This window comes from Scleropages formosus, chromosome 25 (genome assembly GCF_900964775.1).
Source record: "Scleropages formosus chromosome 25, fSclFor1.1, whole genome shotgun sequence".
Classification (NCBI taxonomy): Eukaryota; Metazoa; Chordata; class Actinopteri; order Osteoglossiformes; family Osteoglossidae; genus Scleropages; species Scleropages formosus.
The window spans coordinates 5,169,720-5,190,590 of NC_041830.1; the positions used below are offsets into that span (position 1 = coordinate 5,169,720).

The 20,871-nt window shown below is 46.8% G+C and overlaps 1 protein-coding gene across 3 annotated transcripts in view; it reads right to left on the reverse strand.

Annotated features, from left to right (window-relative positions):
* raraa (retinoic acid receptor, alpha a) overlaps positions 1 to 10,306 on the reverse strand; it is a 159,793-nt gene extending 149,487 nt beyond the window's left edge. For all 3 annotated transcript variants that reach the window (XM_029249491.1, XM_029249492.1, XM_029249493.1), the window contains exon 1: positions 10,037 to 10,306. The gene's annotated coding sequence lies outside the window, so the exon portion shown is untranslated. The remainder of the gene's footprint in view (positions 1 to 10,036) is intronic.
* Positions 10,307 to 20,871: the final 10,565 nt, after the last annotated feature.

Below are 20,871 nucleotides of genomic sequence, written 5' to 3' on the forward strand. Positions count from 1 at the left end.
GTCCGCAAGCGGCCTGCTTCATGCACAACAAAACCCCGTGATGCGGTTTTATAATTGTCTGCTGAATGGTCTTGAGCACCAGCATGTGGCAGAAAAATCAGAAGTAGCTCAATGGCCTTCAAGCAATTCTGATGGGAAACCGTCTGTACCCGCATCGGTGTGACATCACATCGGGGACAGGTCCGAGGCCCCGGGGTTCGGGCTGGCACGTGCAAAGGCTGATAGCCGGAGCGGCCCTCCCAGCTGGATAAACCAGAAGCAATGGGCCCGACCACAAAAAAAAAAAAAAAAAAAGTCAAAATACATACAGACAGCGTGACCCTGCGTGTGAGACATGGAAGGGAAAAAAGGAACAGTGTGAACCGCATTCTCACCGGCAATGGGCTCATGATCACTGTTTTCAAGGCAGAACGCATCTTTCAAAGCTAATGGCACTGGCGCGGGAAATTGAGCACAAATGGAATGGAAGCCATCCGTCAGTGGGGCGCTACCGCGGTCCGTCTCGCCACCGACTGCCAGCCTGCGAAAATAAACGTATACACGGTCATTATTTATCTGCCCATTTCCGAGGCGGGCGGGCAGGCGGCTGGACGCGATTAAAGCTCACTTCGTATGCCGTAAAGATAACGTTGGGACAGATTTCCTCGAGAAGAGCCTGCGCTCTGCGCTGGGGATATCACAAGGAATGAGGTGCTTTATTCCCTGCAAGGTGGCCGACTCTACACGGCGAACCCTTTTAACGGGGGCGCTCCGCGTCGCCGTTTTATTATTAAGGCGAAATGTGCAAATGACAAGAGCTCCCTTTATTGAAAACGTTATCGGGTTTAATTACTGTCAAGAGGAGACGCTGTGCATTTTTTGCAAGGTTAAACGAGAGGCGGGGAAAAAAAACGGTCTTGTTTAATAACAGAGACAAAAGGAGTGAGCTGTGACAAGGATGCACTGTTAAACGCCGTTCATTTAATTCTGCGAGAGGGCAGTGTATAAATTGCTCTCTTTCGATGAACAAGAAATTAACGGTGAAACGTGAAAGGAGCGGAATTCGCCAACGCGCTACGTCGGCCTGTATCTCTCCTGCTGTTCAGAAAGCAGAACATGTGTTGCAACAAAATAAAGCACAACGGTGGGAAAAAATAATACTTTTACTCACAGCAAGGGCAGGTAACGTCTTTGCAGGTACCTTTACTTAATGGCAAGCGAGTCTGAGCTGTGAAGCTAAACGCATGAACGACAAACGGCTATTAAATACCCGGCTTCCGCGTCTCCAGCTCGCCGCAAACTAGAGCAACCGACTGTAACCGAGCACAATTATCCGAGCGCGTTAGTGCTTTCTCCCAGCACAAATTCGCACCTTCTCTCTAATTATTCACGAGGATCTACTGATTCTTCTCAACACCAGCATAAAACCACGGTGACTTCGTGACAAAAAGGGAAAACGTTTTAACCAGTTCGCGAACACTAACATTGGAGGGTGGCACAGTGGTGCAGCAGGTAGTCAAGCACTGTGTGTCACAACAAATGGCCTGTTGGGGCATAGATTAGAATCCCGCTGAGCCTGCGTGGAGTTGCACATCCTCTCTGTGTGGGTTTACTCTTTACCGTGGGGCAGCATGGTGGCACAGCGAGTAGCACTGCTCTCTCATAGCACCTGGATGGTGTAAGAGGACATGGGTTTGATCCCCACTCCGTCTGTGTGGAGTTTGCATGCTCTCCCCGTGTCTGTGTGGGTTTCCTCTGGGTGCTCTGGTTTCCTCCCACCGTCCAAAGACATGCTGTTCGGGTTCCTCCACAGTGTGTGAGTGACAGAGATTGCTCCACTGATGTATGGATGGGTGACCCAGTGTAAGTAGTGTATCAATGTAGTGTTATCAACTCACACACCTTATTTGCCAAGGCGATTTACACTGCTAGAGTTCACTGGAAGTCGCTTTGGAGAAAAGCGTCTGCTAAATAAGTACAGGTGGTCCCCGATTTATGATGGGATTACATTCCGCAAAACCCATCATAACGCAAAAATATCTTAAGTCGAAAATGCATCTAATGCACCTAACCTACGGAACATCATAGCCTAGCATACATGTGATGGCCATTACGGGCTTGACACCTTCATGCTGGGCAATTACATTGAGTTCCTCCTCAAGAGTAATTGCCTTCCTTGTCTTCTCACCAGTAGCAGGAGACACAGATGGGCGTTTGTGACATTACGGGGCTGCACAAAACACTACCACGTGACAGACTGGGAGATGCGAATCACTGCAACTGCAAGTCAGTATTACACCACATATCGCTTGCCCTGGGAAATCAAAATTCAAAGTACGGTTTCTACTGAATGTCTATCGCCAGCTCACCATTGTAAAGAAAGACAAAAAAAAGTAAGTCGAACATTTGTAAATCGGAGACCACCTGCGAATGTAAATGCTCTGGTTTCCTCCCGCACCCCAAAAACATCTTTCAGAGTGATGCTAAATTACCCCTAGCGTGTCATTATGTTGGGGGGACACGATGGTGCAGTGGGCTTGGCTGGGTCCAGCTTTCTGGCAAGTCTGAGGTTCATGCCCTGCTTGGGGCGCCTTGCGACAGACTGGCATCGCATCCTGGGTGCGCGCCCTCCCACTTCGGCCTTGCGCCCTGTGCTGCCGGGTTAGGCTCCGGCTTGCCGCGACCCCACCTTGGGACAAGCGGCTTCAGCCAACGTGTGTGTCATTATGTATGTGGCTACCCTGTAATGGCCAGGCATCCCATCCAGGGTATACCCCTCCTCGTATAGCATCCAGTGATCCCAGAACAGGGTCTGCGCTGCCGCAACCCTGACACGGGCAAGTTGTTAGCAGAAGTGGGTGAGAGACAGTGCAATATTAGAAAATATCAAATGTTTGGGAAATTAGGACAATTAGAGGGTAATGTCTGCTGCAGTCCACCTTGGCCACCCTGTGGGGGTGCTGCCAGGTGTCCCCGTGACACCTCACAATTTCCGTAGACGCCTACCACGGGCTAGACTGTTTGGAACCGAAAACAAATGATAAACCTGCTGAATTTGATACTGTACTCATCATTCATATTACTTTTAAAGTTAGTAAGTTCCTGTTAAAAAGTTTCAGAGGAAAACCCAGAGCACTGAACTTTAGCATGGGCTCAAGGGAGGGGGGGTTGCAGCACAACCAGATTCTGGTACAATTATCTGTTACTTATTTCCACAAATCAATTATTGTTGTGATTAAGGACACAAAGTCCCAGTAGAGTTCTTGCAGTACAACTGAGAATGTTAACCTAAAATTGCTACAGTAAAAAAAATACAATTAAATAAAATATAACAGACATACAGAGTCATATGAACTGGGGGTAGAGCTGATGGCGTAGCAGCTACTGCCTTTGGACCCAAAGGTTGCAGGTTCGAGCCTCACCTCTGGCTGTAGTACCCTTGAGCAAGGCACTTACCCTGAAATGCTCCAGTAAAAGTTATCCAGCTGTATAAATAGGTAAATAATTGTAACCTTAACATTGTAATTTGCTTTGGAGAAAAGCATCAGCTAAATGAATAAATGTAACTACGAAAAAGGAACTACGCCCTCTTTCAGTTCTGTATGTTAACGTATCAGGACAACAAAAATCAATCATCCGATCCTAAAATTAGGTACATCTATCCTCAGGTGACAGACACAGATTGCACATTATTTATTTAACAAAAAATAAGCTAACGGGCAGAAGCCACGTGTGAAGAATTAAGTACACCCCATGATTTTATAGATTACAGATTCACCTTTAGCAGCAAGAACTCGAAGTAATCATTTTCTGTGCGACTTGTCACTTTCGCATCGTTTCAGAGGAACTCTTTACAAGGCTGCTTCAGTTCTTCGATTTTGAAGGCCATTTGTTTTTACGCAGATCCTCTTAACATCCCACCGCAGCAGGTCAGCGGGATTGAGGTCTAGACTTTGACTTGGCCTTTCCAGCATCTTCAGCCTTTTCTTTCCCAGCCATTCAGCTGTATAATTGCTGGTGTGTTCGGGATCGCTGTCCTGTTGCATAACGCAGTTTCGGCCAAGCTTTAGGTGTTGGACAGATTTTCCAGAGACAAATGTGAGGCAACTACAGGACAAAAAGGAGTTGAATTTACGGATACAATGTTTCCAGGTCCTGTGACTGCAAAACAAGGCAAAATCATTACCCCTCCAGTACCGTGCTTCATAGCTGGTACAAGGCATTTGTGGTGATATACCATGTTTGGCTTTTGCAAAAAAAAATGACACACGTAATGACCAAACATCTACACTTTGGTTTAGTGTGACCGAAGTACATTGTTCCTGAAATTTTGTGGTTCCTTAGAACTTCACAAACCTAAGATGCCTGATTGGAGAAATAAGACTTTCTCCTGGCTGCCCTGAAGTAAGGAAGCCATACAGCAGTCTTTTGACTGTACTGTCATGAACTTTAACATTTAACATGTTCACCAAGGCTTGTAGATCCCTAGGTGTAGCTCTTGGATTCCTTATATTATACGGTGTGACCTTAGGGGGAAATTCCTGGTACTTCTACTCCTACCAAGACTGTCAACTGTCTTGAATGCTCTCCTTTTGTAAATAATCTGTTCGACTGTAGAATGGGGGATTTGAAATTGTTTGGAAACAACCCTTGTCAGGGGGGCGCGGTGGCACAGCAGGCTCTGCCAGATCCAGCTCCCTGGTGGGGCCAGGGTTCAAGTCCTGCTTGGGGTGCCTTGTGATGGACTGGCATCCCGTCCTGGGTGTGTCCCCTCCCTCTCCAGCCCTGTACCTTGTGTTGCAGGGTTAGGCTCCGGCTCACCGCGCCCCCACTCGTGACAAGCGGCTTCTGCCAATGTGTGTAAAACCCTCGCCAGACTGATAAGCAACAACACTTGCTTCTCTGACATCATTGCCATCGTTTCTCCTTGGCAGGTATTAACACACATCCGAATGCTCCAGACCACCAAAATGCCTGAAGTCCTGCTTTTACAGAGATGATCACACTTCCCTATGATCAGCTACTCAAGTGTATTTGATTAGCAGCACCTGGCTTCTAATTACCCTCTTAATTCCTATGGAAACAGTAAGGTCAAACATAATTTTTGCCACATGGTTCCTGCATTTTGTCTTACTTTCTGTTGAGTAAATAGTGACTAAGTGAAATCTTCTGTGTTGTCTGTCATCTGAGGCTAGACTTGTCTAATTACACAAGATTGTGAGTACCAGATGATTGTTATTTATGCCCTGATATGCAAAAACAATGAATTTCAACATGACTCACATACACAGTCCATCCATGAAACAATGGACAGTGGTCAAATTCAGTTTCATTGGGGGAGGGGGGTGGGGTTTATTTTAAAAATATTTTAGAAAAAAAAACAGACAATTAAAAACAAGACTGTCTTTGGAACTGTGCTTGTTCAACTCTCCCACAGTTATATACAGTACATAAGAATGCGTTTCCTCTGGATACTACCGATTTCCTCAGTCCAGAGACGAGTGTTTTAGGTGAATGAGACAAGTTGCCTGTTGGGTGTATGTATTTGTGTTACACTGTTGTAATGTATAAATGTGTAAACTGTGCTAAATTCTGCAGTGCATCTACCACTGCAAATCACCATGGGTGAAAGTGTCAGTAAAATGCTTACTATTAATCATTATATGCAATTTTGGAGAAAAGCGTGCGCTAAATAAACGAAAACATCTCGGACTACTCATCTTTTCAAAGGCCGGCAAAATCCACTTTTGTGTAAATGTAAACACAAAATAAAGCCTTCTAATCAGAAGTTGGGGTAATAAACTCCCTGTAAAGTTTTCATAATATGAATGGGCGCATGTCAGGGGTATGACTATACATATATATACAATCAAGCAAAAGAAATTGGCGAGAAGCATCACCTAAGCCATTAAAACTGTTGTCTTCATTAATTACATCAATGGCAGGTAATTAGGCATCAGTTGTTATTACTACGAGCCTTATCAAAGAAATCCCCCAAAGATTTTATAAGCACACCCAGATAAAGGCCACTTTGCCAACAGCAGGGAGCATGTGTGGGCACAGACACCAACCCAGGTACCATCGGAAGGATACCTCTACCTTTAGGGGTTCAAAGCCAGGCTATCAGAATTCACTGAGCAGCCCCTGCAATTCCCACATACTCCTCAGACTGGAGCTCATCTTAATCCCCAACCCCAGGGGCTTCTTCTCTGTTCTACCCCTGTGGAATAACCTCGCTTCCCACCCTCACTCACTGGATTTTCTTCCTCCTCCCCTTGCTCCCAGGTCTGCAGCACCGCACTGAGCTACATCCAAATGCCGTAATACTACCACTTTGGTTTATCATTCACTAGCTGTACATTTGTATTTAGGCTGTACAGGCAGAGGTAATTCCAATGGGTGTGAGTCTCTGCAATACAGAAGAACAAGGTCACTGGAGGAGAACACTTCAGATGATAAACTTTTCCCCTCCAATTCACAAATCTATATTTTACATACCACATTTCTCAAAATTCAGCAGTATCACGTTTGCCGAATTAACTTAATAAATTCAAAAATCTCCAAACTGACAGTTTACAAATAATATCTAGCAGATATTGTGAGAACACACAACCATTAAACACTTAAAATGCAAGTGAAAAAAACCTGTCACTGCAAAACTTTTTAGCTTTTACTTTTATAAATCACCCGGTGACTGTGTGCAACAACCCTTTCGATCAAACCTGGATTTTTTACACGACCAACATCCTTGCCCATGCACAACCAAACCCAAGATGCTCTTAAGCTTTTTCTTTTTATTTGTATTTCATTGTGGGAACCTAAGCCCCAGTTTCAAACTGCGGTTTTTGTAGATCTTTGCTTCTCACTCGAAAACCACACACCCAGGCAGCCTGTCTGACAGAGTCAAGGAGGTTGAAGAGTTCACTGTGTTGTGAACGCCATGCAATGTCTCAAGGGGAACCTGACAATCTGAAGTATCCGCTTCATCTGTTACAGCCATGGATCAGCTGACCAGGGCACTATCTTCGGTACCCACCGCTACACCGGTGGATAGACAGTCTCCGCACCTTCCGAGAACCTTCTTCTATGACCCATCAATCGAATTAATACGTACTTGAACAGATCTCTTAACCCCGCCCAGTCCAAAAAAAAAAAAAAAAAAAAACAGGGCTGAGTCCGTCGCTCAAGTTCCGCTGCGATTTAAATTACGAGAATGCTTAAACACATGAAATGAATTACGGTTTATGTTTGTTGGGAAAAATAAAAATGAAATATTTCCAGTGCTTGAAAGACAAATTTACAAGGACTTCCAAGGACTCCTGATTTCCACATTGCAGTATTTTTACACCAGTGACTACAAAGTCCATCAGATTGGGCTGCACTGCTCCACTAGTTACAGGCTTAACACTGAGAAGTATTTTTAAGTACCAGGGATAGCACGACAAGCCGCTGTCTTAAGTCAGCTGGATGTGAGGAGTGATCTGGATCTACAGAGAAATCACAGTAAGGGGTGTTGGATCACACCATCCCTCCAGAATGAATTCACTGGATACAGAAAAATCTTTTGTTCCACTGACTGTAAACATAAAAATCTAAATGTCAAACCTTTGCATGAATATACAGGAAGTCACTAGGAGACTGAGTCATGATCATGTCTATGAAACAAAAAAAAGTTGTATTTCCTTTCCATAGCAACACTTAACACACGGGAAGGCGGGGGGGGGGACTGCAATTAATTTTCACGTGATGTGGAGGATTTTGTCAGTGGGGAGACGCACTGAGCTGCCACTCGCACTATAGCAACATACAAAACTGCGCTTCGCTGGCTCTTCTCACACAAAGAGGAAATAAACTTTCCATAAACGCACGCACTGAAGGCCAGATTACCTTTTACAGTAGTTCTCAGGGGCATAGAAAGAGCAGCGTTTCTGCCGTGGCCACATCGACATCAAACACCACCACCGCAAGGCGGTCACCTCTCAGGTGCCAAAGAAAGAATCTGCATTTACTCTCGCCCCAAACAACACACCGAGCACAGTCATACCCCTCTAAAACGTGCTGCCCGATTTAACTCGTTTCTCTACAGCTCGCAGACCGCCCGCAACCCTGCGATGCCCGCAGCGTGCCATCTTGTAGAACCGCAAGGAGGAGAACAGCGGTTTTCGAGTTCTCCTGCTTGTTCCCATCCAGCAATTCGGAGGTTCTCAGCAGCCTCGGAGAGCCGACCAGGCTCGAGCGCCAACGGACCGAAGCCGGATGGTTTCGCAGAGTTCCCAAGCCATCCTCTTCTGCAGCAGGATGAGGCGAGCGAGCAGCAGCGCGCGAGACAACCGCAAGCTCCTCAGTCGTACCGAGGAGCGCACGTGCAGCGCCGACCCACGGGGCAGGCCGCATTTAGACTTAGCGTCGCCGCAAAGCGAACAGCGCTGAAACGCAGGGCCAAAACAAACGTCCGTAAGGCCTTTGCGCTTCAGAGACACGCTCCGGTCGACCCTGGCGATCGTAGAGCAGGTGTTGAAGATTCGCACCAAGAAGGGAGGTGGCGGAGTGGGAAAACCCACAGACGACAAATGTGTCATTCAGTGACTAAGTTCCTAATTTACAGGGCTGCGGAGGTAAACGCTTTTCACCAGAAAAGGGCAGCCACGTCATTCACAAAAAAAGGAAAAAAAAAAAATTTCTTTAATGCATTTCTACGCTTCGCTTTTTCAGTAGTAAAGTGCAGTAAGGTACCGTGGCAATATCTTTGTCCAAGCATTGCAACAGACAGCATGTGAGGAACCAGTAGAGCGATAACATGCACAGATAGACCCATCCAAATACCGCATCATGGACCAGTAAATCAAGATTAGTACCACGTGGCACAAAGTTTAAAATGCTGACAGATAAACTTGCAGTTTTTATTCTCCTACACTGAAGTAAAAAAACTGTGTGTGTTGTACAGTAATTTAATTATAGCTCTCTGGGCAAGACAAAGTTCAAAGTGCAGGGGAAATGGTGAAGCTGTGCTGTATTAAGTGAACTTACAACCTTAATATTGCAACTAAAAAGAGTGTCAAGGACTGAGCTCTTCCGTCTCAATGAAAAGTGCTTTTATTTAAGTGAAATATAAGGCGAACAGGCGGAAAAACCCGCGAAAAAAAAAAAAAAAGGTCTCGCGCCACACATCAGTCTTTCAACAGCAGCCAGCGTCCACGCAGAATTTCTTCTCATTTTTCACACAATTTACTGAAATAAACCTTCAGAGACTGGAACATTATGCTTGGAGGGGGAAAAAAAAAACTTCACGGAGAGGTGGAAAATAAATAAGGCTGGAGTGCTGGCCGAGTTTCTCGAACATCACCTCAGAGTGTTCACGTCAAAGTGTGAAGAATATTGAACCGGCCCGGGCGCTTGCCTTAGTCTATGACGACCGCTCCCCCACCTCACACACGATATCCACTGCGTTATAATTTGAATTTCGTCGACAAGTTGGGGCCATTGTTGCCAATGCTAATGACAGCAGTCTGGTGTGAAAAAATGAACGCGTCGAAACGACTCGCTGTGACCAGGCGGCGGGGCCGAACACAACACGCTCCGGTGCAAGTCAAGTATCTGTCTCGCCAGCAACACAGTTCAGAGCTACGCGCATTATTATCTGATCCAGACCGACCGCAGAGTGAGAGTCACTCTCTGATTCAACCGTGCGGACATGTTGTAGTGTGAAAAGTGTCAGTTGACCCGCGGTGGACCGACGCTCGGATTGATTGTGTGGGCAAATTGTCGGCATTTCCTCCAGCCAGGAACACAGCAGCAGCGCCGAGCCGAGCGAGCGGAGTGCGGATCAGGTTCGATGATCACCACTAGGACGGACGGACGGACGGACGGACGGACGGACGGGCCGGCTGCCTGATGAGCATGTGCGCGTGTCTCCCGCGACACAAATCCCTCCGTGCCGCTCACACGTAGCTGTAAACACGAGACCGCTGAACGAGATGCTGAAGAACGCCGCCTGCGACCGGTCCGGACCGCCGTCTCGCGCCGGCGCGACTAGCGGATCGTCAGAAAGTGTAAATACCTGCGACCTGTTGACTCCTCCTACCGGTCCCCTCGGCTGGTGGAAGTTCAGCCTGCGATCATGATAACGGTGCGGCGGTGCTGCTTGTTGTTGTATTTTTTTCCTTTTTTTCTAAGTTGTACTTTCTCCGATGAAAGAAGGAGAGGCGCGTCGGCGAGGTAGCTTCCCCGCGGCTGCCGCGCGGCGAGAGGCACAAGACGGCTTTTCAGGGAATCGCGGACTCGCAGCAGCGCCCGGGAACAGCAGCTGCAGCGGCACCATCAGCAGCCATTACGGTCACGTGGTTTGTATGTGTAACCTGACACCCACTAGGCCCCAACGACTAGCTCCGCCCACCAGCTCCGCCCACCAGCCCCGCCCACTTTTCCCGTCCGCCGTGCCAATCATGGCGAGGGCTGCCTGGAGTCCGCGCTCGCCAGCAGGCAATGTGGCCTCTTCATTCAATCATAGCTGAAAGAACAAGTTCAGGAAATCATGTCTTCTTTCTGTTCAGCGTTCATAGTGAACCGCGGTAACATCAGTGTCACTTGTTCCGCTGTTCCACTAAAAATATGCCCATGAGTGAGATAGTAACGATGCGATGGTGAAGCATGGATTTCTGCGAGAGCAAATACAAGTTGTACTCAAGATATCCTTGCTTAAATTTTCACATTTTTCATGTGAGCTCAAAATTATGCTTTTTGTGGGCTGTGAGCCAACACATGAAAAGCAAAAAGCCAATAATAAATAAATGAAAAGTGGCCCGTGCAGTTATTACCGATGCGATGGTCCTCATTTCTAGGCATCTGATATTTGTTGTGGTCATTCCAAAATCATGTGCTGGGAAACCACATTAGCCATGTGATTTATTTTAAGTGATGTAGTATGTTTTGTATGAAAAATGTTCTGAGTGCTGCCACTTTGAGAAATGTTGGCCATTAAAGATGTGCTTTAGTTAAAATGTTAACTATGAAAACTCTGGCTGCTTCTTTGCTTGAGCTGGAGTCCTTGCATTTCCATATCCCTTAGCACAACACATCATATTAAATAAGAAATTAATCTTGAGATTGTAGCAAAGAAGTGAAATCAAATACCAACCTTTGAGTTGTTTTCTTGTGTAGTGTAGTTTTCTTAAATATAAAATACAGTATATACAGTATATAAATAATATATAGTATACATATTATATATATAAAATATAAATTGAGTGCAATATATAACATTTTTGATACCCATTTAAAACAAGGTCAAATTAAAAAAAAAATAAAAATCAAGAATCAACAGTATTAAACTAAAATCATACATTTCAGCATTTATGGAACGTTATATTTTTCTAAGGTAAGGGGGTGCGGTGGCGCAGTGGGTTGGACCACAGTCCTGCTCTCCAGTGGGTCTGGGGTTCAAATCCCGCTTGGGGTGCCTTGCGGCGGACTGGCGTCCCGTCCTGGGTGTGTCCCCTTCCCTCTCCGGCCTTACGCCCTGTGTTGCCAGGTAGGCTCCGGTTCCCCGTGACCCCATATGGGACACGCGGTTCTGAAACTGTGTGTGTGTGTGTGTGTGTGTGTGTGTGTGTGTGTGTGTGTGTGTATATTTTTCTAATACATGACCAAAGTGCTTGGGAACTGGAATTAAAAATCCACTTTAATTTTTATTCAATTCATTTTTTCAGATTTTTTTATTTTATAATCTGGGGCAAATATTGAATGGTCTGTTCTAAATGACTTAATCTAAAGCTTCCGAGCCGACTCAACGTTCACAGCTTTGTATAATGCAAGGGAAATGACCAAAGTTGGGAGAAAATATAAATTGTGTTTTGCTTTTACAAATACACACAGACATTGACTGAAACCGCTTATCCCAAGCGGGGTTGTGGTGAGCCGGAGCCTAATCCAGCAACACAAGGCGCAAGGCCAGAGGGGGAGGGGACACACCCAGGACGGGATGCCAGTCCATCACAAGGCACCCCAAGCGGGACTGGAACCCAAGACCCACCCCCCCGCCAGGGTGCCCCCTTTTACAAATATATGAAGCTTAATTCTGTACAGAAAATCTTTTTACATACTTTACCAAATGACAAAGAACACAGTAAATATATTTTATTTATTTATTCTCCTAAGCGACTTGCAATTATTTACTAATTTATGTAGCGGGGTCATTTTTAACTGGAGTAATCCAAAGTAAGTATCTTGCTCAAGGGTATTGTAGCTGGAGATGGGACTGAAACCTACTCTACATCCAGAAACCTACATATTCTCTGAGACCATGCATCACATAACATTGAAATCGTTTTTAGGACAAAAGACTAAAAGCGCGTAAGAGCAGACAGTATGTGACCAATGTCACTGTACCTGTTAGAAATGTAATCAGTCTCTTTGGCATAAATAAATAAACGTGTTTGGCTTCAGACTACTTCGGGAAACAGTTATCTATTTTTAGAAGTAGTCGTTTTCAATGTTAGGAATGTTGCCATTTATTTTATTGGATGTAACCTAAAAGTAGTGAATATTTTGTCTGAAAGGCCCTGGGGATTTTACATTGTGACAAAGTACAGGTTGGGTCAACGTTTGTAGGTGGGCCTTCGGTGAGCCAGTTGTGTAAAAAACCGTGCCCTTGAGTTAGCGAAGCACAGCCAATGCGCAGCAATACACGAGCGGAGATCACCTTTTGCCCACAGCCCGCTTCCTTCCACATGGCTGTGTGTTAAATGTGTCCCACGCTACCTTCACCTCCGTTATCCCATACCGCAGGAGCAGAACGTCCAAGCTATGCCACATTTCACACTCAAATAGGGAGCACGGTGGTGCGGAGTAGGGATTGCAGCAAGGCTGTGAAGAACGCTAAAAAGCCGAAGGCCTGTTTTTTAGCAAATAGAGGCCTTCGAGAGGCCTTTTCCATGACGTGTACGTCACTTCGGAGAAAGGCGTCTTGCTAGATGAATAAACGTAGATGCAAAAAGGGTGAGACGGCGACGGGTTGTTTTATTTCTCAGGCTGTGGGTGGTACCGTTTAGGACTGCCTTAACAGCAGGCACATATGCCCATACCATCTGCCTGTAGTTTGGCTTGTAGTATTAGCAACAACCCCTCTGTGCTTCCTCAACATTTCTCTTCTTCCCGTGGGCTGTCCCTGGAGGCTCCCGCAGCTGCATCCGGAATATTCAGTCACACGAGTGTTGTGAAGTAAGGCCGCTCACATTTTGCTCCGCTTCCTGTTAGAGCTGCTGAATTTGAGTCATGTGCCTCGTTGGCAACGGGTTGACTGGCACCCGTTGCCGTGCGAGTCCCGCTGCTCCCGTGACTCAGCGTGCGTGACCAATTTTTCACAGCTTTGAGGAGCGCTTGATCAGTTAGCACCATCAAGGTAGCGGTTGCGTGTACCACCCCGCTTCGTAGACCGGTTTGATTATGAGTAACTAGCAATCAAGACTGCTAGGCTGCAGATTATAAGAAAACTACCCTCCGAAGGCAATACTTTCTCTTGCTTACACACGTTCTTTTTCTCACCAGACTTTTTCACTTTCAAAAGACCGGCATGAGTCACTCGAGATCTCCTATTTCGTACCGATGACTATATCCCCACCACGCATCTTTTGATTAGTATGCAAGCGAGGCCTTGTATGAGGCGGCGCGTTCAGGGAGTCCCGGCTGTTTTGGTCCCGTCCTGAATCGACAATGCGTGCTGAAAACCGAAAGTGTTTTGCTGGGTCAACAAATACGTGCACCCAAAGCAAAAGTGACTTATTTAAGGTAAGTGCAAACATAGGATCTTAGACACCGGCAAGTGGAAATCCTGCAGCTCTCCGGTTACATTTTACTAGGCACCAGGAAGACCCCCAGCAGGTGTTTAAAAGTGACTCGCAGCCTGCTGTAAATGCTGGGCTCTATTTGCTGCTTGGGCTCTACTCCAAAGCTATTTCCAGTGTAACATGAGCCAGCCCGATTAAAATCACGCCCCAGTGTAGGCCACATGTCATAGCCCGAGATAGAGACACACAACTGGACCCTCCCAAGAAAAAATATTTTCGGTGTCTTCCCGTGTTGCTGTGCAGATATCGCAGGCAGCTTAATAGGCCAAGAAGCTCTGCTTTAGACCTTTCACCCAGCAAGACGTACTCAGACTTGCTGTAGGCCTGCAACTTTGCTTGGAAACCTGGAGATCTCCGAACAGCTCAGGCTAATGGGATCTACAGACTCGCTCATTGACAGCTTAGTAAAGCGAATACCTAAAAATGTACTGTCAGTACACTTCGGGTACTGATGTTCTACAAAAGAGGGCAGCACTTCAACAAGTGCGCTGACGGACTGGCAGTATAATATTCTTACCGGCCCGAGAGGTACGGAGAGAGTGTCGTTGAATGAGTACCCTTTGCCCTATCGCATGAGCTGCAAAATACACATCCGATTTAATGTCCTTGAAATCCACGGTCCAAAGTCACAGCTTACCTGTGCATTTCTTTCTCAACTCGGATACCGGAGCCGATAAATAAACAGCGAGAAGCAGGCAGCGTGAGTGGAGCGCGTGATCCCGCCTAGATATCGTCCTCTAGAGCGGGACGTTGCTCAGAAGGGCATAGCTGACAGTCCATACAGCAAACTCACCATGCACAAGTGTTCTCATACACAAGGACTCACATCTCCCTTAAAGATAGAAACATTTAATAGTTTGATTTTCTCAAAGTGCAAAAAAGTTAAACAAGTTTTCTGGCCTCCTGAGAGTTGAGCTGTTTCGCAGGGTTCAGTCCATCTGAAAAAATGTGGTAAGCCTTCTGGAATGCTTCAAACGATTCCCAGATGTGAGCTGCAGACATATTTAACCCCTTGTTCTCCGAGGGGTACCTAGAGCAGGAAAACCTCGCAATCCAAAAGCCTGCTGAGGAGCTCGGAGCGGAGCGCCTCAAAAAACACCCCCGCCCCACCTTGCCTATCCAAGCGCCCCTGTCACTTTCGCTTTATCGCGGCTCACTGGAGCGAGGGGTTTGGCAGGTAGAGAGAGGAGGAGAGAGACCGGGGGTCTATCTCATGCACTTTGCACAACTGTATAAAATGTGGAAACGTTGCTTTTTCCACTTCATAGGGCATTGGCTGCATCCAAAGGGGCACAGCTCTGATGAAAAGCCCTGGGGAAGGAGTAGTTATTTTGCATTATTGCTTTAAGGTCTCAATTTGACACATCTCTGTTGTTTCATGCATTTTCCTTTTTTATCTTTATTTCTGCATTCTTACAATCTGTCATTCTTTTAACGTCCAATTAGCTGAAAAGATAAATATAAAATCGGGAAAAATACAGAACGAGCCCATTATTCCCATTCTGGTTACAGAAACAATTTTGTTCTTCAGAGTTAAAATCACAGCAGAGAAACAAACCGCATTCGAATATTTTTGCCTATTTATTCATCGGCTTGTTTTTCTTATTGTTTGTGTTTGGTTATGTGTGTATACTTGTATGTTGTCCACTGTATGTTAATGCAACCAAATTGAATTTCGCTCTGGTATTCAAGAAGTTTCATTCGTTCATTCAGCCATTCATTCATTCGTTTGTTCATTTGTTCTTTCATTCATTCAAGCCGACTTTTAAAAATTGACAGTTGATACACTCACAGAAAATTTTCCTGTAATTGTGTGCTGTATTGATAAACAAATGTACGTGCTATGCTTTCGCTAGGGAAGTATCAAGCAGGACAATTCATATACCAGTTCTGAAAGAGGTATGAAGTTAAAATAAAATGCAGATGTTGGATGAAGGTAAAGCTCAGTTGTGTAAACTTGACAACAGCATTTGGTTACATGTGATATTGTTAATCGTGTACCTTGGGCAATGTGACAGCGATGCAGAAAGCGGGAGGTGGTATGAGTCTGACACTTGGGAGGTAAATGCACATTGTGGGCAGGGCTTTGGCAAGGGTGGGATTCTTTTAGGAACAAACTTAAGCGACCCCATTCCAGTGAGATTCTCCTCCTCTCGCTTGCTCTGTGCTGTTTCCCCTCTCTGTTTTTTCTCTTTTTCAATCAGCTAGATGAAGCCAGAGGCCAACAGGCTTGTCATCCTGCCAGACAGCATTTGAAATGACACCCAGTATGCAGAATAGGAGCGTAGAGAGAACGTATGCAGGGAAAAGAGGAAAAGCAACAACGGCAGTGAGCGTGGGCTCAGACCTGGACTCGGGGTTCGTCAATGTACGGCCAATGTCCGTGAAGTCGGGAAGATTTTTTGCAGCCCCGGAGTGTGAGATTCCTCCCTCCAAGAAACTGCCTGGCCTTCAGGTTGTTTCTAAAGTAAAGCTGAGTAACCAGGAACAGGGCAAATCAGTCTGCAGTTGCACCCCAGTGCGTCTCTTGGCTGGAGGCAGTTGCATGAGCCCTGTCATATAACAGGGCAGCACAGCAGCTGGGCATTACTGTACTTGTACGGCCTGACACCTCCCACCCCCGCAGTCTTCAGACACGGCTCTTGCAGCACAGCGCTTCTCCTTCTGGATGAGAGTCATATTTGGAAGTAGGGACAGATGAGGCCCAGGGTTCATTGTCAAGAGTAACTGGTTTAAGACTTTGGGTATTTCTTTGTGCATTTGAATTTGCACCTTGGTTTGCTGAATGGCGGGGTTGGGGGGTTGGGGAAAGGGGGGGGGGGGTGCGGCGGGTTTGGCCGAGTCCTGCTCTCCGGTGGGTCTGGGCTTCGACTCCCGTTTGGGTGCCTTGCGATGGACTGGCGTCCCGTCCTGGATGTGTCCCCTACCCCTTCAACCTTACACCCTGTGTTGCCAGGTTAGGCTCTGGCTCGCCGCAGCCCTGCTCCGGACAAGTGGCTTCAGCTAGCGTGTGTGAGAGTTTGCTGAATATGGTTACGTATATGTGTGTGTGTGTGTGTGTGTGTGTGTGTTGGTGGAGGAAACAGGAGTGTGAGAGGGAGAGAGGAGAGGATGTAAAGGCATGAAAACTTATAAGGCAGGGGGAGGAAATTAGGTGAGGGACTGGTAAAGGGATTGCTGAAGGAAGGCAGCTGTGGAGAAGATACACACACACACACACACACACACACACATTGACTTAAACCACTTATCCCAAGTTGGGTCTCAGTGAACCAGAGCCTAACCCAGCAATGCAGGGCTCAAGGCTGGAGGGGGCGGGACAAACTCAGGACGGGACGCCAGTCTGTCGCAAGGCACCCCAAGCGGGACTTGAACCCCAGACCCACCAGAGAGCAAGAGAGCAGCACCCCCCCCCCCCCCCCCCGCCCCCGTTGGAGGAGAGGCTGCCAAGTTAAAACCATAAAAACTGCACAATGACTAGACTCCATCCCTGGATCAATGATGGAAAACTGGTTACAACACAGTCCCCAAGAACTTGCACAGCACAGAGAGTTGTGAGGTATCCTTTACACAGCAGGGAGCTCACAGTGGAGACGAGAAAGGAGCAGCAATGATAGGAGAGACTAAGCAAAGAGCAACGGTGCTGTGCGATGACAGATTATGAAAAAAATCCTGCCATTAACACCATAGTCCGGCTGCCCCACTCTATCCCAGTTAGCACCACATCGGTAATCTGGAAACACATTGTGGATTAGGTCAGCCCTTGCTGTTTCTTCAGCTATATACCAACTCTAAGAAATCTGGGTTGCTCTGCATGAATGTAATGGTTAAGCGAATCATAATGATGAAATCATAATGTACCATTAATATTTGCTAATACATGATATGTGTATTTGATAACATAATACTGGATGGTATTTACATAAGTTCAGTTTGATTTATTATTATAACTATTATACACCTAATTGTTATTGTTAATTGCTTGGTCTAGTCAGGGTTGCAATGATCCAGAGTCTATCCTGGAAGCATAAGGAAGCAGAATAAACAGCACACACCCTGGACTGGATGCCAGTCTATCTCAAGGTAGATACACACACACATTCACTCACATAGTCACACACAACAGGTATTTTAAAGCAGCCAATCCAGTTGAAAATCACATCTTTAGGCTGTAGGAGGGAACAGTAACACCCAGAGCAAATTGATTCAAACACAGGAAGAACATGCAAACTCCACTCAGACTAAACCGAACTGAGCAGCCCAGGCCTGTGAGAGAGCAGTACTACCCGCTGTGCTAAAGTGCTGCCCTAATATTGCTATGACCTGAGTTACCTGGGAAGCTGATGGCTGCAACTGCTCACTGATATCCTACAGATCAGCTCCTTTACGAACGGAATCAGCTGTCTGATGACTGGACTATGACTTTCCATCTGTATAGCTGAACTTGGGAATATGAACTTGTCTTCTACGTTATAGATTACCCGCACAGGCATAACGTAAGACTCTATAACACACAGGAGGTATACGCAGCCATTGGCACTTGGACCCCCAGATGTTTGTTTTAGTCCGTTTCCTCTTAATGGACATGCACAAAATTCACAAATTGTATTTTCTGTGAGATGCACGTCGCTTTGGAGAAAAGTGTCTGCAAAATGAATACATGTAAATGTAAATGTAAAGGTCATGGTGGTTTTTTTGTTTTCCTCTCTTCAACTTCCACTTGGCTACTAGAGTTGCTGTTAGCATATCATTACCTTGTCTTTTGTTTTCTTTCATCAGGTTTGTGTCACTTGTGCGATATTATTCAATGTTCTGCATTATTTTGCTGACCAGAGTGCGCTATAAAAATTAATTTAATTGAATTATTAATATTGTTGTTGTGGGGGCGCAGTGGGTTGGACCACAGTCCTACTCTCCGGTGGGTCTGGGGTTCGAGTCCCGCTTGGGGTGCCTTGCAACGGACTAGCGTCCCGTCCTGGGTGTGTCCCCTCCCCCACCAGCCTTACGCCCTGAGTTGCTGGGTTAGGCTCCGGTTCCCCGCGACCCCGTAAGGGACAAGCGGTTCAGAAAGTGTGTGTGTGTGTGTATATTGTTGTTGTTGTTTATATAGCTGACACCTTTGTCCAAGGGAACTTATTGTATGTGGGTAAGTTTTTTCAGCAAAACAGTTCGGGGCTGGGGGGGGGCACAGTGGCACCATGGGTTTTGTCGGGTCCTGCTCTCCGGTGGGTCTGGGGTTCGAGTGCTGCTTGGGGTGCCTTGCGATGGACTGGCGCCCCACCCTGGGTGTGTCCCCTCCCTTTCCGGCCTTGCGCCTTGTAACCCTGCTCGGGACAAGTGATTTCAGTTGTGTGTGAGATTTGGGCCGGGAAAGCAGCACAAACCCTACGCGCAAGTCTTGCTCACCACACCGTAGCCCTGCTTTCACATCAGTGCCAGAGCAGGCCCCTGATTACCCTTTGCCCACACCATTCATTTGCCGGCGCACGTGCCGCTGTGTCTCTTTAATTAGCCCGCTCATGGAAATAATGGCACATTAATGACATTTCTGTGGCAGGAAATGAGCTGGAACAACAGAAGCAAGAAAAAAGAATCACAAATCAATTTCAACAAATCTAATTAACACTTAATTAGCCTCCAGAGTGTTGTGGGGTTGGGGGGGGGGGGAACACGTGGGTTTAGTAGAATGGGATAAGGTGCGCTATTGTGGAGCGTGTCTGAGAAAAGCAACGCGACAAGGGAAGATGAGAGGGACATGAGAGGAGAGGCAAAGATGCTGCTGCTTGGTATGCAAGAGATGGAACAACGCCACTGTGGCCATGACCAGGTGGGTCGTCCCGCACGCAGGCCCAGCTTGCCGCAGCGGGTGCTGCGGAGAGTTGGGGGCCTTAAGGCCGCGACGGGAAGAATACGGCGCTTTTCCAGATCTTCCAGGCAAAGTGCTAATTCTCAATAAAAACACCACCATGTTTCGGTTAAGCGCAACAGCATTCTGGTGTTAGAAAACCGGGAAAAAACAAAAATGCGCAAACCGCAGGGAGGAGGGAGCGAAAACCCATGGGCCCCAGCCAGCTCACACAAAAAAGTGATCCCCGGCCAATAAATGAACTTCATAAACTGTAATTAAAACCCTGGGCACCAATTTAGTGGAAATGGCAGCCTGTATAAAAGGGAGCGTGAGGGCGAAGAGGAGGTGCTGGGAAGAGGGTGAGAGGCCACCTCTTTGGCATCTCCATGTTTGCCTCTCGTAGCGTTATGCACCTCAATTGCACAGCCCTATTCCTCTTATTGGGGTGCGGTGGCGCAGTGGGTTGGACCACAGTCCTGCTCTCCGGTGGGTCTGGGGTTCGAGTCCCGCTTGGGGTGCCTTGTGGCGGACTGGCGTCCCGTCCTGGGTGTGTCCCCTCCCCCTCCGGCCTTACGCCCTGTGTTACCGGGTTAGGCTCCGGTTCCCCGTGACCCCGTATGGGACAAGCGGTTCTGAAAATGTGTGTGTGTGTGTATTCCTCTTATTCTTAACTTCCTAACTCCCACTGCCCACACGCCACCCTCTACATGGCTGGTCCTACATACAGATGGAGGCAGAAGCAAATTCCCTTTTTCATTTTCCAAACGAGACCAGTTATAGTAAGACAGACAGAAGATACGAAGAGCCGAAAGGAGGTGAAGACAGAATGGATTAAACCGTATTTTATTGTAATGATCCGTGTCACCAGGAGTTCGGGTGGGATGACGGGTCTATTGTCGATAGCTGAACTGTGGGAAAAATGGAATTAAGTGATGGGCCCGCTGGGGGACTGATGGGGAGAATAAGGGGCGACTGTGTTCGGGAGTGGAAGAAAGAGAGAAACCCTAAGAGGTGCTCAGCAGGCTGGGTGCGGCTTGCTTGAGGTGCGGGTCCTTGAGGAAAAGGAGTCCTTGGACTGAGAGCATTGTTTCCTTGTGTGCTGCCGTTCCTAAAAAAACGTTCGCCATGAATGCTGTCTATGCATCCTTCTTCGCCCCATATGAATCCAGTGTGCTATGAAACACACACACACACAAGCTGCTT